The sequence below is a fragment of the Parasteatoda tepidariorum genome, chromosome X2 (assembly GCF_043381705.1).
Source record: "Parasteatoda tepidariorum isolate YZ-2023 chromosome X2, CAS_Ptep_4.0, whole genome shotgun sequence".
In the NCBI taxonomy this organism is placed as follows: Eukaryota; Metazoa; Arthropoda; class Arachnida; order Araneae; family Theridiidae; genus Parasteatoda; species Parasteatoda tepidariorum.
In genome coordinates, this window is record NC_092215.1 from 48,692,624 (window position 1) to 48,698,249 (window position 5,626).

Genomic DNA, 5,626 nt, shown 5'->3' on the forward strand with positions numbered 1-5,626 from the left:
TACAGGGTTCCCACTCTATGATGAGATTGAAATTCAAGGACTTTCCAGGACTTTTCAAGGACCTCAACAAAATTTTCAAGGACCTTAATCTAAGACCAATTTTAAAAATTATTCTCTTCTATTTTACTAGAAGCAACAATGCTTGTTGTGGCAATAATTAATTTCAAATATAATACCTAAATGCTTTGCCTATATAGAGAGAAGAGAGTATATGTATTATGGACAACCATTTATATTTTTTTAGAAACAACCCTACTGGTTTTAAATATTAATTCACAAAATCATTTTCAGCACAATCTATAACTAATGGTAATGAGGTGTTAATGGTGAAGAGGAGATTTCTTTAATCCTGGGTATTTCCACGTGATGGCTGCACGAGAGAGACAGAACTAAATCTTAGGTATTCCATAACCCCCTCCTCTCCTCCATCAAACATCATTTCTGAAATTATAAAATTAATTTATCCATAATTTACACAACCTTCTCTAAATGTTATGCAGCAACAATTCTTTCTGAAAATAAAAATTAGAAGGAACATATTCATGAACCATATAAAGCTTACTTATTTTATAAAATAATGAAAGGAAGCAATACAATGGAAATATTTGGTGATGTCTCTTAAAAGATAAGAAGCAAACAAAATAATACAATATGACTTTATTAACAAAAATTCTTAATTAATGAAAATATTTCACTTCAATCTGAGATAAAGTAATAAACATTGCACTTGAATTTGACATAATATGCATTGCACTCTAATGATATAATAAAAATATTGCACTTTAATGATATAATAAAACATTGCACTTTAACAAAAATGTTTACAAAACGAAATGTCACCCAAGTCCAACAGTCATCTAAAATAGTTGGTCGTGAAACTAACTTTACTTAATAATATTCTGATTCTCACACAAAAAAAAAGTATTTAGCTATGAAACATTTTTTTAGTCATAAAATCTTACATAATTACTCCATAAAAAATAGAGAAATTAAATTGAAACTTAAAGTGTCCAACCTTTTTGAATGACCCATGATTGCAATGCAAAACAAAAATTAATCACATTTGTTTAATGCTTTTGTTACTTCAGTTAGTTTGCTATCAATTTCTTTTAGCTCTTGATTTTTTTTGTTAATAGCTTTTTTAATGGAATTTGATCTGATGAATAAATCAATGTTTTTCTTTCTCTCAGCTTCTTCAGTTAGGTTTTCATATGTCTTCTCCATTTGGGTAACATCAGTTTCTAAGTAAGCCCTCTTAGATTGCAAAAAATCCACCTCTTCTACAATAGCCTTTCTTTTCTTCATTTTTCTCATTGTTGCATTTTCCCTCTAGACTACTTAAATACCTTTGACGAGCCATAGACACTGATCTTCTCATATCATCAGTAATGGGTACATTGTGAATGTTTCCGTAACATCTTATAGCATCTTTAATGATTCTTTGAGAAACATATGATTCTTGTATCATATTCTCAACTTCAATTTTTTTTATTGAAGAAGAAACCTCTTTCAATGAATGCTTGTCCATGTGAAAGAGTAAAAACCACTTTCATAGTATTCCATAATTTATCATAAGCCTTCTTGTTCTGACTGATAAAACTATGGAAAAAGGAGTCTACCCTATAATTCTCTCTAGAAAAAATTTGAAAAGAAGGCTTATTGCGCTTGGCCAGATACCAAGACACTAGGCCCGGCTAGAAACGGTGGCGCCAAAAACCACGTGAGAAAGCTCAGGAACAAAACAGAAAGATCCGCGGGTGTTTTATAAAAAGGGCCGCTGGCAGTATTGGATAAATTCAAAGACCTATCAAGTTTTTCAAGGACCTAAATTTAGCGGGAAAAAATTCAAGGACTTTCAAGGACCGTGGGAATCCTGTCAGGTCCAACACACATATAGCTAAAAGAAGAAATTTGCTGATTTTTTTTTTTTATCATTTCCAAATATTATTATTATTTTTTTTTGCAATAATGAAACCAAATTAAACTTTGAAATTAGCAACTTAATGTTTTATAAATTTAACTTACTTTTTATATAAGATTATATGAAGTTAAACATACTTCAGTAATCTGAATTTTTGCAAACAAAATTTAATATAAATGAACCAAACACCTGGAAAAAAAAATACATGATTAAAAATTTGACTAAATTTTAATATATTACTGTATAATAATAATATATCAATAAAACAAATTATATGTAATATGAATATCCCTTACAGCATATAATTTATTTCGATTGTAAACTCCAGAGGTGCTGAGAATGTTTGAACGTATGAACAAAGTTTGGGAGAAATTTAGGCAGCTTGAAGAAAATTTCTAGTCTAATTAAAGAAAAGCATTGCTACAAAATTTTTAACTGAAAAAAAAAAGATGTGTGTGTGTGTGTCATTTTACTAATTAAAATATTATAATTTTAATATACTTTGATTTCTATTATTTTAAAACAGGGGCTTATTTATTCAAGATTTTTTTCAAAATCAAATAGATATTTTCTTAATTAAAGAGAAAATTTTAATAAACTAGATTCTTATTTAAAATATTTAGCTTAATGAAATTCTCATAACACTTGAGATTAAATTTATATTTTAACGAGAACCAAATATGAGTTTTATTTAATATGTGTTTATATTTTATTAAGAAAAAATTTTGTTAAATATAAGAAGATTAAATTGTATGCTGAACAAGGGGAGAAATTCTCCACAGCTATTTTTAGGGAGGGGACATTTTTTAAAATAATATTTTATACAAGTTTATAGAACTTTCAATTAGATATTTAAGGAATATTTTGATTATTTAGGCAATCCTTTTTTTAATATTTGGGAGATAATTTTTAAAATCTTTTTAGCAGGGAATATTTTTTCCAGTGAAATTTATTATATCAAAGTTCAGGGCAGGATTAACAATTAAGCATACTAAGCACGTGTGTAGGGCATCAGAGATTAGGGGGTCACCACAAAGCACCAATAATTTTTTTTACACATTTCAATTTAATTCTAAGCTTTTATTCAAAATCATAGGTTAAACTAAATTGCTATTGTATTATATTTATTTCAGTTCCATGGAAAAAAAAAGAAAGTTGTGTACTGCCAATATTCTATCACAAAATGACCAATGCTAAGGACATAAAGGAGCACCTACATTGTTCAGAACATATATGAAAAGCTGTGGATAGCCTAGGCCTGAAATACAAAATTAGAGCAAAGAAGCTCTGTGTAAACAAGTGTAACAAATTGATTTACACTGACATGTCAAAGCAGCCTTTTCATCGCTGAAACATCTTGGGGACCACTAATTCCAATAACTTCTATTCCAGCTCATAAACCATTCAATAATAACTTCTATTCCAGCTCATGTTAAAATGGCCAAATTTGGCATACTGTGCGCATATTGTAAAATATTATATTTAAGTATGAAATATTAAAAGACTAAATACAAAATTTAAATAAAATTGGTGAAATAGTTCTCGAGAAATCAAGTTTTAAATATTGATGTTTTTAAAATGTGTTAACTTCGAAACTAGTTGATCTATTCCGTTCAAATTTCATGCTTTTGATATTTAAAATAACATACTTTAAAATTGCATTAACATTTGTACACATTACAAAACAGAAATTTTTTGACAACTATTAGATAAAATAAAAATTATTTGTAAATGGAATTATCGTTGGATTAACAAATTTTATAATTGTGTACAAAAATATTTTGATTTGTTTAAAAATTTCTCGAGATTTAGCAAAATGTGTATTCAAAACTATTATAAAAAAGCAAGATTTCTGCTTCCAAAAGAATCTGAATGTAAAAAACTGAAGCCAAAAATTAAAATTGATAACTACATAAGCAAAGACTGAAACGCTGTATGTGGACTGAATAACTGTTATTTCTAACTAATTCATTGATGTATATAAAATTTAAATACAGCTCAGTTGCTGAAATAAACGGTGGTGAAAAATATGAAGAAATGGATAACAATAATCAATAACAATAAGATATCGCAAAAGTTCCCCCAACACACACAGCCCCTTCAGAGGCAATAGAAACTCTTTGTCAGAGGTCCCCAACTCTTTGTCAGAGGTCCCCAACCCTATGCCAGCGGGCACCATGGCGTCCGTCGATCGGTCTAGGTGCGCCCGCTGCTTGTGCCCAAAGATAAAATATTTCAGTTTTCCATTTTCCCATAAAATGCTGTGCAAATTTTTTTTTGCTTTTTCACTATTGATGATAAACACAACCAAAACAGAAGTCGCCAGGAAAATGACCTCCATCCCCACACATATAAGCGCAAAACAAAATATAGCTGAGTTATTTTCCACTAGCGCCAAGTCTCTGTCACACTAATTCCTCCCAGCTGAAGTCCCGCAGTGGACTGATCGTTTAGACACGGTTCTCAGCAGATCACCGAAGTCAAGCATCACTGGCTGCGGTCAATGTGCCGATGGGTGACCACTTGGATCAGTCTGCTTAGAGTCCTCGTTAAACTGTTCTACCGTAAAGTGCTCGACTTTGCATGCTAGTCGTCGGGCTACCGAATCCTCAGGGATGTTTCCCAGACCATCGTCAATAGTCCATTGTGCGTCAATAGCCCATGAGCTACAACAACAACAATCCCACACCTGAAATAAAATCAATCAGTCCATTTTTATGGTTGCCGTACCAAGAAAGCGTCTTTCCGAAACTCATCAATTAGAAAGATAAATGTGTTTGCTTGTTATGTGTAAATAGTATTGCCATGCCGAAAAAACAATGTTGAACGTAATTTCCAAACAGTTCATTCTATTTTTAATGCGAGCTATCTACTTAAATCTGCAATTCGAAAAAAGAGCAGTTAAAATCAAATCTTTCGGTTCAACAGTCACTTTTCACAAGTACTAAGATAAAGGCTGGGATAGCCTGGTTGGTAGGGCACTGGGCCCACGTCCAAGAGTTCGATCCGGCTGAAGACTCTCCGTGCAGTTATGCACGTTAAATCTGTCGAGTCAAAGTACTCCATGTTCATATACTCCATGTTCCATGTTCAAAGTACTCAAATCATAATTCTGGAGGTACTGATCCAGGAGTGTCCTCATCTTCTGGATTGGTCCAAAATTACAAGGCTATGGAGTTGAACATAAGTAGTCGTAAACCCAAAATTGGGTCGGCTGTTCAATGACGGATATAAACTAAAAAGTACTAAGATAAATTCTACTATTGCTTCTTTAAAAATTTCTCATATACTCGTAAAGAAGAAAAAGCCCTTCCAGGATGGTGAGTTGTTATGAAGCATTTCCTACTGGTGCTGATTGCTTATTTAAGAAATTTTCCAACAAACATGAGATCATGTCAGCTATACAAAACTGATAGTTCTCAATTAATACTGTTTAATGGAGAATAGGAACAGTTTCAAAAGATATGCAGTTGAAGAGTGATTTGGAAATATGCGAGTGGTTCTCATTACAATTTGAAGAGTCCAACAGACATAGCCTGATAATCCCCCCCTTTTCAGGAGGATTTCTGTATCATCGTCTGCGACAGAATAATCGCCAAGTCTTGGTAACTTCCCGACAGTGGCCAGCGGGGGGGGGGGAAACATCACAGAAAGGAACCAACTTGAAGGGTACAACTCATAGCCATCACCCCCCCCCCCACCCGG

The 5,626-nt window shown here is 32.2% G+C and overlaps 1 protein-coding gene and 2 long non-coding RNA genes across 3 annotated transcripts in view; 2 read left to right on the forward strand and 1 right to left on the reverse strand.

Moving 5' to 3' along the window:
- LOC107449512 (esterase OVCA2) overlaps window positions 1–2,110 on the reverse strand; it is a gene marked incomplete at its 5' end in the record, with an annotated part of 25,582 nt that extends 23,472 nt beyond the window's left edge. Inside the window, 1 exon segment of the mRNA XM_043049318.2 lies at window positions 2,026–2,110.
- Window positions 1–3,276, forward strand: part of LOC139427220 (uncharacterized) — a 66,250-nt gene extending 62,974 nt beyond the window's left edge. The window contains exon 4 of the long non-coding RNA XR_011638355.1: window positions 3,055–3,276. This is a non-coding gene — a long non-coding RNA (uncharacterized lncRNA). The remainder of the gene's footprint in view (window positions 1–3,054) is intronic.
- Window positions 1–5,626, forward strand: part of LOC139427221 (uncharacterized) — a 423,254-nt gene that overhangs the window by 409,125 nt on the left and 8,503 nt on the right. The gene's annotated exons all lie outside the window — the stretch shown is intronic.